This window comes from Cupressus sempervirens, chromosome 10 (assembly GCF_028749045.1).
Source record: "Cupressus sempervirens isolate cs-2001-9-10 chromosome 10, ASM2874904v1, whole genome shotgun sequence".
Classification (NCBI taxonomy): Eukaryota; Viridiplantae; Streptophyta; class Pinopsida; order Cupressales; family Cupressaceae; genus Cupressus; species Cupressus sempervirens.
The window spans coordinates 271630358-271645760 of NC_143127.1; positions in this window are offsets into that span (position 1 = coordinate 271630358).

A 15403-nucleotide genomic window follows, 5' to 3' on the forward strand; every position below is an offset into this window, starting at 1 on the left:
TTAGATTAATTGCTTGTACTTCATCTAGATTACTTGCATATTCATATAGCCTAAATTACATTCAAATCCTTCGTTCTTACAAGGTCTGGTTGCCTACACCTTGATTCTGAGGATATTAACAGGAAAAATCCCTTTAGAAAGAAGGCAACAGGTCACTTTGCAAGCTAATTTTCGGATGAACAATCCAATGTTCATTTCGGGATGAATCCACATACAATGACCATGTTGAAGTGTGTGTGTTAGCAGAGGCCACATATTCATGCATACAATTAGTAGATGCAACAACCATAGAAAGATAACCATACACAATAACACTAGATCTATTTACTAGAGAAAACCCTTGTGGGGATGGTGCCCACAAGATGATGTACTAATATAAATGTTCATTGTGAAAGAATGGACTCTATTAGGAGTCAATCAAATACAATTAGTACATATGAGTCCTTGTTAGTAGTCTTTGAAATTCTTGTTAGGAGATTCCAACCCTATTAGGAGTTGTGTCAACCCTATTAGGAGTTGAAATGAAGATAGATGGAACCACTACCCAAATAGCTTCAATACTATCCTCACTAAATAATAAAAGTGCACATCAACATTTTTTCTTATCAAATATAGTTCCTTGTAAGCTCATCGTGGCACAACTGCACCAAACTCTGATGTGATCAAAAGATGTTCTCATGTAAGCTCACTTGATACATAACATAGATATGATTGTATATCACTTTCATCCAAAGAAATGATCTTTCCTTTATACAAATTCCTAGAATTAATTATTGATTCAAACTTTAGGCTTTCCCAATTTACAATAGTAACACATGACCAACTTAATATATTACATCACACGTTACACTACAATATTACAACTTTTTCACAATTACAAGCAATATGTTGCCTCATAATCTTCATAACTCTTCACTAGTTGACCATCTGAATGTGCATGATTACCCATAATATAGTCAACATTTCTTCAAACTCTGTATAAGATCTCTCAACTAGATTCCATCTCTGTTAGGAGATACAATCCAAACATTAGTACCCACTTTCCAGAAACTCTATATGAAAGATGCCTTCACCAAATCCATCATAACTCTATCCAATCTTCATATTTCCATACACACACTTAATTTTAGCATATATTCATATTATAGAATATTATCCTACATGCGCATAAGATGATCCTTAATCCTCAGAGCATGTGAAACCAAACTTTGTCTACTGCTCTACCACTGTTTACAGAATAACTAACATGTTGACACCAATGACAAAATATGTCATGAATACAAAACAAAGCATTTGAAATATGTCTCCAACAATGCTAGGAAACTCCCCCATAGGAAAACCATCAACATTCATGCTAACAATCTCCCCCTTTTGCATTTATGGCAACATAGATGAAAAATATCTAGGTTCCATGAATACCAAATGTCTTTGATGCATCTCCTCCCTCATCCATGTTGTCCATGAATGGTATCTATACTATAACCATCATGCACAAGGAAGGTGTTAATCTCCCCCATACAACATCATATTTTTATATCTTCTTCATCAATCAAATCCCCCCTCTAGGAATATCTCTCCCCCAAAGGATAAGCTCCTCTGAATCTTCTTCCCTATTGATATCAATCAATATACAAGGATGTTTTTTCATGTATTACTCTCCTCCAAACATAAATATCAAAAATATTTTTTCATGTGTAACTCTCTCCCATTGACATCAATGACAAAGGTTTTATTATGCCAATTCACTAAGTAAGATTTGCAATAAGCCCAAGTGTCCAAGACACCATTAAATACTAGTTACCAAGAGTCTTTGTGAGTTAGCTTGATCATAGATACTCCCCACATAGGAAGCATCAAGCATCTAGTCTAGATAAAAGAAATAGTGCTTTGTTACCATTGGACTGATGCAATCTTTGCATCAAGTACTCAAAATTAGGATGGAGAATAATCTAGGAAAGCATACCTCTCAAGTACTCAAATGTATTCTTCACCAAAGGTTTTGTAAATATGTCCAATATCTATTGCTTTATGCTAACATACTCCAATCTGATTTCTTTCTATGCAACTTTCTCTCTCAAATAACAATACTTAATAGATATTATGCTTTGTCTTTGAATTTAATAAAGGGTTATTTGACATACTCATTGTACTTGTATTATCACAATGTATGATAATAGGCTCAATAAATTCAATCCCCATGTCTTTTAGCATTTTCTTCATCCATAAATCTGGTTAAAACTGTTTTTTTCTGCGATATACTCTTCTTCTATCGTACTTTGTGAAATACAATCTTGTTTCTTACTTAGCTAAGAAAACATTCTTCCTCCCAATAAAAATGCTCCACCACTGGTGCTCCTTCTATCATCTACACTTCCTACCCAATCCACATCAGTGTATGCACATAGAGTGAAATCATTTGATCTATCATACCATAATCCATGATCAAGTGTACCCTTCAAATATCTAAAAGTCTTTTTACTTCTACATAATGTGTCTCTTTAGGATCTACTTGAAGTCTTGTCACAATTCCAACTGAATTAGCTATATTACATCTAGTATGTGTCAAATATTGCAATCCACCAATCATAGATTTGTACTTTTTCTTCTCAACAATAGAGGATTCATCTTTTCTAGTCAATTTACATCTAGTTATCATAGTGTTCCAACAAGTTTACAACTTTCCAAACTAAATCTTTTTAATAAGTCTTTAAGATACTTATCTTATGATATGAAAATACCATCATTGTTATGTACAATATGCAATCCCAAGAAATACTTCATCTCACTAATCATACTCATCTCAAATTCCTTCTTCATTTCTTTTGAAAATATCTTACTTGCTTCATCATTACCTCCAAAAATAATGTCATTAATCAATCCTACAACAATTAATAATCATTTATCATCTTTTTTCAAATTCAAGTTACTATCAACATTGCCTTTCACAAATCCCAAATTTGTCAACTATTTGTCCAATCTTGGATACAAGGCTCTAGGTACTTATTTTAATCCATACAATAATTTCTTCAATCGACAAACCATATCATTTTCATTTGTAAAAAAAAAAACCATTAGGTTGCTCAATGTATACCTCTTCTTCAAGTTCTCCATTTAGAAAATCTGGTTTGACATCCATTTGATATACTTTAAAGTCCTTATTAGTTGCAGATGCCAAAAACATTCTAACAACTTCTAATCTACAAACATGTACAAACGTTTCCTCAAAGACAATTCCTTCCTATTGTGAATAACCTTTATATACTAATCTTTCATTATTTCTTACAACTTCATATTGTTAATTCATCTTGTTTCTAAATACCCATTTCATTCCAATAACAATCTTATCCTTAGGTCTAGGAGCCAATTTCCATGTTTTGTTCTTCTCAATCTTCTCTAGTTTCTCTTTCATAGCTTTAATCCAATAATCATCTTCACTAGCTTCATTAGTATTCTTAGGTTCAACTTGAAAAATTAAATATAGTTCTGCTTGTACCTTGTTTCTTGTCATAACTCCATTGTCTTTGCTTCTAATGATTTGTTCATCAGGGTGATTCTTTATCAAATTTATGTTAGGTGTCATTTTTCCAACTCTGAATTATGCTCTAGGGTCAAATCTAGGTTAGATTCTCTTTGTACTTCTCCTTGAATTATAGTCTACTTGAGTTATTCAACTTGAGGGTTTCAAATTTGTTTTTCATTCACAAACATTTCCATAATGAAGAATAGTAATTACTCAAATGAGGGTTTCAAACAAATCCATTTCTAAAACAAGATTCTCACACAAGCATGAAGAAGCTAGAGGAAAAAAATTGAAAATAATTACTATGATAAATTCAAGCAACATTCCTACCTCAATTTGATGCTAACTAGATGAATGCTCAGAGATTGCAAGATTCCCATCTTCTCGAAAACCATTTCTCAAAATTCGCTCCTCCAAACCTGTGTGCGGAGAAATGAGCTCTAATATCTTAATAAAGAGCTTTCTCCCTTTAGTGTTTTGGTTTTACAATCATGCAAACCCTTTTCTTTATTAATTTAATTTCATGTGCAAACTTTTTACATTTTAATTAAGATAAACTTTATTAAATTTATTCTCCCTCTCTTTTATAAAACCACAAGATGTCTTTAATACTATATTTGTTAATTTAAATGATAATAATATTTAAAGTTCATTAATAAAAATGAAACTCCTAAATTAATTGTTATTAAATAAAATAAATATTATTATGCCAAATTAGAACTTTAATTAGAACTTTTAAATTTAATTCTTCCATTTAATTAATTTCTCAGTTAATTAAATATAATTACAATTGATCTTTTCTTTATAGAGTTTTCATTAAATTAAATCATTTAATATTCTCTTAATTTGATTTTCTTATAACTGAAAACCACAATAGACCCACAAAACTAAATAACAAAACTTATTTTAAAGACAAAGTATAAAATCAAACTCAAGGGTCAAAATTTTGAATTCATGTCACTTGACACATTTAGAAGGGTACATAACTTAGATACTTGTCCTATATTCTAGGACAATTGGCTTAGGTTTAGGATTTGAACTCAAAAACTATCTCCCTTCTTTACCATTGAGATATTGTGACAGGGCACACTCATCTTGGCAATTTAGGGAAGTCGATGCTTACTACTTACAATCTGCATAAAAGCCAAGCATGTACACATACATATAAATCTAAACTAAACAAGAAATGACTAGGAGTGGTGCATCATGTAGATCATGACTAGCAGGTGACTATGACTCCCTCTCTTAACCATGTCAAAAATGTCAAACATAAAGTACAATATACATGTAGACCATACATATGCAAGTATGGGGTAAGTATCCATAGAAAGCACATATAAATAATCCATCTAACTATCATCATGAAATAATTGAAATAACTATATGAACATACAAAACATCATCAACGAATGGATAAACATAAACGCCTAAAATAACTAAGTATCAAGTAACTCATCAAATATATAACTAAGTACCACTAAATCATGACACATAACCATAAAATTGGCCTAAAAGAATTTGGAAATAAACCAGGAAAAGTAAATTAGGGGTAGGCACTACATCCAACATGTAAAGATTTTGTTACCTTTAGGTTCTCTCTTCATAATTAGGCAAGTCCTTCCTCAATCTTCATGTCTTCATCCATTTTTGTTCAGTTGCTACTGGCATAATCTCTACTTGTACTTGCAATCCTTGTCAACATAGGTTTCATACTTAGTGTGCTTAGGTTTCATTTTTGTAATGGAGGCTATGGAGGTGGAGGTGGGGTGGAGATGGAGGCGGTGAGGGTGGGTCATAAAAAAATGTCATACATGGATATAATCTGCATATATATATATATATATATAACACATAAAAATTCACTATTTAATTAAAAAATATAAAATATAAAAATAATTACATCTTTAAAACCATTTAAACATCTTAATACATGTCTTTAACTACATAAACAACTTTAATGTTAGGATATTGATATGAATTTATAGTTCATGGCTTTCATTTACATTTAGAATTTAGCATCTATGATAGAGTTAGGAATATAAGGTCTAAAATTTAAATTATCATCTAGTTAGGTATTTAAGGCTTAGCGTTAGCTTTATGATTAGGGTAAGGGTTTGGGATTATGTATTAGTTAGGGTTCAATTAGGGTGTATAGGTACCGTGGCTCTAGTTAGGATTGAATTAAATGGTTAGGGTTCAAAATAGGATAAATATATAAAATTCATTTTTAAATATAAAACATAAATATAATCAAATCTTTAATACAATCTAAATATCTAATACATTTTTAATTAAAAATATATCAAAAAGGGGAGGAGAGAGAATATACCATAATTAACTATAATTAAATGAACATCTAAAACATCTAAAACATAAATTTAAATGAACATCTACAAAATAAAAATTTAAATGCACATGTCAAAATATTAGAAAAGGGAGGAGACAGAGAGGAGAGAGAAAGAGGAAGGTAGGAGAGAGAAATAGAGGAGAGAGAAAGAGGAAGGAAGGACATACCATATAAAGTTCATTTGTCAAAGGTTGGTACTAGTTTTAAAAATGGAAACCTATTGTATATTTTAAAAAAGTGATTAGGTAATTGTTATGAGTTACATAGATAGATCTTTTTGTGAAAGAGATAAAAAGTGAATAAATTGAAGTCATAGCCATTCATTACATAGGTCACTTTATATGGATATAACAAATGCAGTCTCTTAACACCTATCATCACTAATATCCCAAACATGGGTGCTAACAAAGGCCAATAGATTCTAAACGACTAGATAAATCTAATTAGACTAGGTGAAAATTAATGAACTAATCCTAAGACTCAAGGAATATATATTTTAATCAATTTATGTAGTACATATTGAAGGGTAAAAACACAAATATGTGTCACCCTTTTATAAAAGAAAAGGCTAGCAAAAGTATAATTGTTCAACTTCAATGGCATAAAAGTGGTATTATTATTTAGAATTTTGAAATGAAGTAAAGTAATGAAATGTGTAGGAATGGATGAATTTAGGATTATTATTTTTTAATAATTATTTGCAATAAGAATTGATATATATTTTAGGCAAGAGCCTACAACACAACAGTAACTTGTGAGCCTCTCATGTGGGAGTTCTTGGGTTCGAATTCACTTCACACATAAAAAATTAATTAATTACAAAAAATAATAGTAATTAATCTAGGCATCGGCCATTTACCAATAAAAAAAAGATTTGATATATTTTTGTAATTTTAAAAGATGATTTTTTAGTTGTTGAAAAATGCTGAAAATTTGGGGTTTACTTCCCACCAAAAAACTGTATGGAAATAAACCTTTTTCCCTTTGATCTTAGATTATGCTATATTTGACATACATAGATATCTCAATTAAAAAAAATAAAATTGTTTTTTACCTATATTTTCTCTTTTATAACAATTCAAATTTCAACTCATCTAAAATTGATAGATTTCATCTCCCATGACATTTCTCATAACAAATTTATTCAAACCAAAAGAAAAATTATAAATTCAGGAAGAGGATTCTCTCCTCTAGAATATCATATATTCTTTTCTATTTTTTTTTGATATTATTTAAAATTTTTTTCTTTCTGAAAACCAACATCAACTTAAGTGTTAAAATACATACTTGTAGGATATTTTAAGTGCAATATACTATGTCTAATTAAAATAGTTGATTTTTCCATCACACCAAAAGCATGTATTGATGGTGGAGAGGGATCTTCACTATGTCAACAAAAATACTATAGACTCTATATGAGCATATTCTTGACTTTGAGCTCTACAAAATGGTGCTTATATTTTATTAAAAAAAACCATTACAGAGAGTGAGAGTTATTGAAATGTGACTTTTTTGAAATAATTTTATTTATTTAGTAATTATATACAAATTGGTATTAAACATGCATTCAATAGAGATTTTCAATTGGAAAAGTCTGAGAAATTATGCATCTTAGCTAGAATGAATTTATCTAGATCATATTTTTGAACAAAATTGCTTTTCACATAGTAATACTCAAATTTAGTTGTTTCGATAAGTCAGCCTGAAAGGTGGCACAACTTTGTACTTTTACCCTAAAAGGTGATTTTTAGTACCAACACATGCAATCTTTTTTTAAAATACTAAAGTGTGTTTAACTTAGATTAAATGATATTGTGTCCTTGACCTAAGATCACATTATGAGTATAGATTTCTCTTAAGCATTAGAAAACTCATCAAATCTTCACATAGACATTTTGTTCACTATAAAGTTATCTTTATTAAACCAATAGATCAAAGTGGCAGCTTTGCTAGGGTTTCAGACGAAGGTGATGGGGATTTTAAAGGGGAAGAGAGGAGAGAAAAAGAGAGGAGAGTGAAAGGGAGGAGAGAGAAAATGAGAGGCAGGAGGGAGAAAAGGAGGGGAGAGAAAGAGAGGAGGGAGGAGGGAGGAGAGAGAAAGGGAGGATAGAGAAAAAGAGTGGGAGGAGAGAGAAAGGGATGAGGGAGGAGAGAGAAAGGAAGCAGAGAGAAAAAAGAGGGATGAGAAAGGGAGGAGAAAGAAAAAGAGAGGGAGGAGAGATAAAAATAGGGGTGAGAGAGAATGTGAGGAGAGAGAAACAAAGAGGGAGGAGAGAGAAAAAGAGAGAGAAGAGAAAAAGGGAGAGATGACAAGGGAGGAAAGAGAAAAAGAAAATGATGAAAAAGGATGAAAGGAGAGAGAAATGGAGGAGCCCCAGGACAAGAGTCCGATGAACGCAAATTTTTAATGTTTTTTGGTTTTCTAAGTTTAGGATTTTTTTTTATATTGTTTTACCTATTTTGTTAATGGTTTTTGTTTTTATTGTTTTACCTAATGCTAATGTTTTTGTTTTCTACCTAAATTTTATGTTTCTATATTATACCTATAGTTTATGTCTTTAAGTATCAATTAAACTTACAGTTTATGTTTTCAAGTATCAGTTGAACCTATAATTCTTTAATTTGCATTTTTGTTTATAGTTTACCTATTTTGTGCATTATATACTTAATTTATTAAAAAAAAAAATTCAAAGTAAATACAAAGAATAAAACTAATCAATGATGAACAAAAATAATAAAAGAAACAGAGCAAAAATAATAAAAAACCAAATAAACATGTCTATACTTGGAATTTAAAACAAATGGGCTGGGGATGGGGGGGTGTTGGTAGGGATTTGTAAATTGGGCTCCTATCTACTAGGAATCACTATCACATTTTTTACTGAGAGTAAAAAGAGTAAAATGCAATTTTAATATTTATACAAATTAGGTGCTTAATTGCTTTAAAATTGAGCACCCAATTAGCATTGGAATCTCATGAATCAGGTGCTCAATTTCAAAAACTAAGCGCCCAATTTTTGAATTTGGATTGATTACCTGAACCTAATCAGGTGCCCAATTTTTTAAAATTGAGCGCTTGTTTCTAAAGAGGTCTCAATCTTACCCATGGACTTTCACAGAATTGAGACTCATCTTCTTGCTCTTTTCTAATATATGATAAATTGGGATCCATTTTATAATGAAATGGTAGTTTACTTTCTTACTTGATTTCATTGGTTCAAGTTTGCATATTTCAAAGGATTAATGGTTTATCTTCAAGATTATAGATTACTTAATAATTTCTTTAAGTTTTTATCCCCTCTAGAGAAAAGGTTTTTGTGAATTGACCTAATAAATTTGAAATCTCATAGAAAATGTTTAAAATTATTCTCATATGGTGGTAACAACAGATTAGTATTATCTAAAGTGTCACTTAATAGATCAATGAAAAGGCTTCTTGTTTGATTTATGACTGCAAAAGCTTATAGATTGGTGTTAATTTTAAAAGGATTTTTTGGCTAATAAGAAAAGAATCAGTTAGGAAGGAAATAATAGGCACTTTGAGTAGTAATTAGGGTTTCAAATATCATATAAAAAATAGGGGTAGAATATTAGCAGGAAACATGTTTGATTATTTGTGAGATCGATATTTAATAACTCTTAACTAGATTTAATCTGATATATTCAATCATCTATTAAAATTTAAATGACTTTTTCTTAGAAATTATTTATATAAACATCCTAAGGTTTGAATTCAAAAGCTTTTAAAATGAGAATTTTGATGGTGATATAAAATCTAACATTGATATCTTCTCAACTGCTTTCCTTTCAAAGTATTATTACTTGCAAATTTAAAAATCTTAATCACTACGAATCAAAAGAGTTAAAGGAATCTCCCATAAAATAAGGGATCGTAAAATAAAAATGATGTGAAGAAAAATGAATTTAGAATTTTTTTGTTTCTAAATTGATAGCCTATTAAACTTATCATTTTTATATCGAGTTCAACTTTTATGTTAACACCTCCCTCAATTCAAGTTAGTTTTTTCATTCTTACAATTAGAATCTTCATATCTTATCTATCAGTTAGTCCTTTTCTCCTTTATTTTGAGTGTTTTATACCTAATTTTAGATTTTTCTAAATCTGGCTCTTAGGTTGTGTATCTCCTTCTTGAAGGATGTTAATTGAAGCTCTATTAGTTTTACTCCCTCCTACCCAAGGTGCCTTCTTAGATGGGGTTGGTTGAACAGTTACTATATTGAACCTCTACTCTTTACATTTCATCCGAAAATATAGGACATATGTTCATCTTGGTCGGGGTTAAGGTATTTAGTGATAGTGTATACTTGAGATTTATAAAGATCCCATACATAATAATGTCCCTTGATACAATCTCTCCATTTTTTTTTCTCTATCTTTGGATCTCTTGATGGTTTGTTCAATTGTTGTTTCAATCTGGTGACTTGGAATTAAGTAAGTCTACTTCTTTGGGACTATCATCTCATAGACTTTGGATAACTACGATTATTCTTACTCATACAATGGATGATTTTAATTTGTAGGCTTTCCTTTGATTAGGTTTTTTCTTGGTTATTTCCTTTTTGATCTCAAGGTTCTTGCTTATCCTCTTCTTCCTTTCCTATCGTGCCCTTTACTCCCTTGTTATCTCCAATACTCTTTTTTAACTTAGTAACGATGTCAGTTAGATTTAAGGTGTTCTTTGGATTCATAGGATGGTACTATTATAAAGCAAAGTGATTTGATGGATCATTTTCTTAAAATCATACACCTTGCCCTTTTTTTTGGTGTAGCCCGAGAACAAAGTTCTCAGTATACAACATAAGGGGGAAAGTATCTTTTTTTTCAAGAGTCCTAGGATAATAGGAAATTTAAGTTTCTTAGAATTCTTTATAAGTTCACCACCATCTTATGCAACTAGAATTAGTTTTGACGAGGTTAGTATCTTTTAGCCAACATTGAGTTTCTCAAGATACTTTTTTAGTAGTCTAGAATCTCTCTATGGTCTATGAATCAATTTATATTATTGTATGATCTACCTAACTATCAACCTTTTTCATTCCAATCTTTTCTTTGCCCTCATTAATTATATAAGTTCTCTCTTGTTTCTTTAGCTTGCATAGGCCCATTTTCCACAAGCCCAAGAATGGAAACAATAATTAAGCTTTGTAGGCCTATAGCACAAATTTTATTTAATAGGCATGCCATTGGTCTGATGATCAAGGATATGCTAATGCCTTATCATTTTATGGCTATTTGAGTTATTTGTAGAATTATGGAAAAATAATTCTTTTTTAATATAGATGGATATAGTGTGCCTTCAAATATTGCATCAATGTTTGTATCAATGGTTCACATGGTGGAATTCAACAAATATAGGATAGAACTTTTATGCAGAAGGCTATTCAAGAGTGTCTATATAGGAGATTTGCAAAAGGTATTGATTAATATCAATGAAGATCATATGATTCCCGGGCCTTTCAACTACAATGTAAATATGATTGGTAGAAGTAATGTTCCTATGTTTCCAATTTACTTCCTATAGATCAAAAGTGGTTTAGGAAATGGAAACCATTCATTAGGCAAAATGTATATTTTTTGATGTATTTTCTCCATGTTAGATTCCCTCCCTCCTATGTCTAGATGGACAAGTTTATGGAGGAAGATCAAGTTGGTCTATGGGACAATATAGATAGTATTAGTCTTTAATTCATTAGGCCTAACAATCCCTTTGATGGTGTATATGATTATAATTTTACTTCTTCTCCCTGATGGGTACTCTAGCTATTTAGGAGATGAGGTAAATCTCTAATTAATAGTAATTAATAAAGGAAATGACAATTTGCATATGTTGAGATATTTGATCATATTGTATAATAAATTCTTATTTTATTAATGAAAATGTGAATAAATGCACATATATATATATATATATATATATATATATATATATATATATATCTGATTATTATTTCCAATCACGTTCCTTGAAATCATGGGAAATTTTCTAGTTTCTCTTACATTTTCCTCATAATACTTGTGTTTAGTTTCTTTTGTTTAGCAACGAGAGATTACCTTTTCAAATATTTTATCTCTCCTTCACAATATTAAGGTAATGATTTAAATATGCATAAGAAAACTAACATTAGATCTTAGCAAGTCTTGAGTTACATGATCTACAAGGAAGGATAAAACAAGTTGACAAGCTTAACAGTGAAGACTTCTTAATTCTCAGATACAAAGGCGTCTCTTTCTCCATCACATTTTTTTCTTTAAAAAAAAAGTTTGTAAGGGAAATAACAAAGTTACCTATCCCATCTCTTATCTTTGGTGTCTTATTGAGATGGGTCTTGTAGTTTTAATTTTATATTCATCTTGGCCTTTTTTTTTTTTGATCAGTAAATGGCCGAAGCCTAAATTAATTATTATTATTTGTTAGAATTAATTATTATTATATGTTAAGTGAAGGTAGATTTAAACCCAAGACCTCCCACATGAGAGGCTCACAAGTTTTTTTTTTAATTTTTATTTAAAGGCAAAAGTGGGCTAGCCACTGAATATATTTATAGAGAGGCTCACAAGTTACCATTGCGTTGTAGGATTTTGCCTTATTCATCTTGGCCTTTGACCTTTTATTGATTTTTAATTTTATTATTATTAATTATAAATATTTATTAAATTTTAAATAAATAAACTTATCTTGAACAATGATTAATAAATAATATTAAATAACACTTAGTTATTAAAAATTAATTATTAGCTATTTCATAAATACTCTTTAAAAAAATTAAAAATTAAATATAAAAAAGATCTTTAAAAAAATCATTTCTTTGCGTTATTGTGTGTGGGGGACCACATACCCCAGACTACTGGTGGTGGTACTACAACCTATCAGTGGTAGTCTATCATATGACCAAAACTACCAACAATCGATGATGAGCTATTTTTGGCCTCCCTATTGTTAGGGAACTGGGGGTGGGTGAACCCCCCTGTGTACAATTTTAGGTGTACCTGTCAAGTGCTCACTTGGAAAGGATAAGACCTTAATGCTCTCATCACCATGTTGTAGGTAGTATTGATACACAACACTTTTGTCATCAAAATCATTCAAAAAGTTTAAAAGGCTATGGAGCGTAGCTTGTCTAGAAAGAAATAATTACCTAATGACCTTTCAATCAATCAAGAGTGTTTTTTGTGATCTCCTATTTTATCTTGTGAAAGCCACCCAATGGATAATGTATGATGGGATAATTTCTTGAAGCTATTTGATCTCATTAATAGACCCACAAAGATTTTTTTATTCTTGATGAAAAATCAAAATGAGATTAATTTGTACTCTAGGAGAGTTTTCAAACTACTATCAATGTTATTCTTCCCTAGGTTATTGACAAAAGCGAGTTTGAATATTTCAAGTTCATTGGTGGAAAAACTAAAGATGGTATCTTGAAATGCCATTTTATAATTATAAGGCTTGTGAAGGATATTTGTGGCTTTCCCGTAATCTTTAGATATGATTGATTAGAACCATAATTGGTTCTTAAGCTTAAATTGATTTTTTGGGTGCATTCTTTTATCAAGGCTTTCCACTTAATTATTCCTTAACAAATTTATGAATTTTTCATGCCCTTTTTTTTTCTTTTTTATAGTTTGGGAATTTAAAGAATCTTTAGCGATTTTGTACAAACTCATGAATCTTGGGCTCGAATCTTTCAATCCATGATGTGAGGACTAAAATGGTATCTTGATATATACCATTTCATAATCATAAGCCTTGTAAAGGATATTTTTGTCTTTATCTTAACTTTGTATTGTTGATTAATTGAATTGCCACTAGTTCTTGAGTTAAAGTTTACTTATTTTACTTGGTTCATTCACACTTCCACTTGGTTCTTTCTTAACACATTATTGAGTTCTTGATCCCGTTGTTGATTTTGTGGATATTTTGAGAGTGTCACGTATCTTTTGTGGTTTTGCACCAAACCTTATGAAGCTTGGAATTGGTGTTATTCAAATCTTGGTGGAAGGAGTGCGAGCAATATATTGATGTACAATTTCATTAATGCAAGCCTTATAAAACAATATTTGTGGCTTTCTCCTTATATTTTTATGGCTTATGAGTTGAAGCATTAATAATTCTTGAACTTAAATTAACCCATTTTTCTCGGTGGATTGCTTAGCAAGTCCTTCGACACAGTTCTTTCTTAACAAATGAGTTACCTTATGCCTATTATCTATTTGGTGGATAGTTTGTGACTCTCAAGTATCCTTAGTGGTTTTGCACTAAAGCTCAGAGTGCTTAAAATTGGATTAATAATTTCTTTGAGCCTTTAAGGACCAGTCCACTTTCATGGCATATGGCATAATTATGAGTCTGCCCTTATCTCCCTTTCAAGTATACTAGAAATAGAAATATATTTCATTTTAAAAATGTTTAATTGATATCTATTTCTATTTCTATAGAAGGTACAAATGTAGATTTAGGTAAAATTCAAATCAAATGCACTTGAGATGCTAATGAGGTTGTAGCTAATACTCTAAAAGTGATTGTGGTTCTTACTCTAGTGATTCTCAACTCCTAAAAAATAGAGATAATTTTTCTCATAATTGGTCTCATCAACTCTTGAAAAATAGAGATAATGTTTCTCATTATTGGTCTCAATTATCAGTGCCAACTTCCACCCCTTCTCCTAGGTGTGGTGCTTGTGATTAATTAGATTCTAGCTAGTGTCCTTGACTAGAATTAATCAATTCTCTAGTTTGTACTCAACCTTTAGAAAATGTTTTTGATAAAGAAGGTGGTACTCTCATGAAGGTGGTACTTTCATCAACTCAAAGCTAATTGAAAGCAATACTATATGTAATGATATTTAGAATAAAGTTGATGACAAAGACATCTCTAAATTACTTATGTTGCTTTCCATACTCCTAACTCTCAACTTTGAGGAAATAGAGATATATATTTCTCATAATTAGTTTCAACCCTCACCGTCAGTTTCCACCCCTTCTCATGGGTATGATTCTCTTCGTCAATTAGAACCTAGCTAATGTCCTCAACTAGAATTAGCCAGTTCCTTCATTTGTACTCAATCTTCAGAAGACACTTTTGAAAAAGAAGGTGGCACTCTCATTAGCCAAAAAATAATTGATGATAATCCTACCTCTAACGAAATTTAGGTAAGCTTTAAATCAAATGCACTTGAGATGCTAATGAGGTTGTAGCCAATATTCTAGAAGCGAATATGATTCTCCCTCTCATGATTCTCAACTACTGAAATATACATATAATATTTTTCGTAATTGGTCTCAATCTTCACCACTAGCTTGCACCGCTTCTCCTAAACATTTTCTTTATAGTTAATTAGGCTCTAACTAGTGTCCTTAAATAGAGTTAGTCAATTCTTCACATTATACTCAACCATAAAGGTGATACTCTTATTAGCTAAAACCTATTTGATAACAATCCTACCTCTAATGATATTTAAAAGCAAGTTGATGACAAAGACAACTCTATTACTTATGCTGCTTTCTCTACTCACTC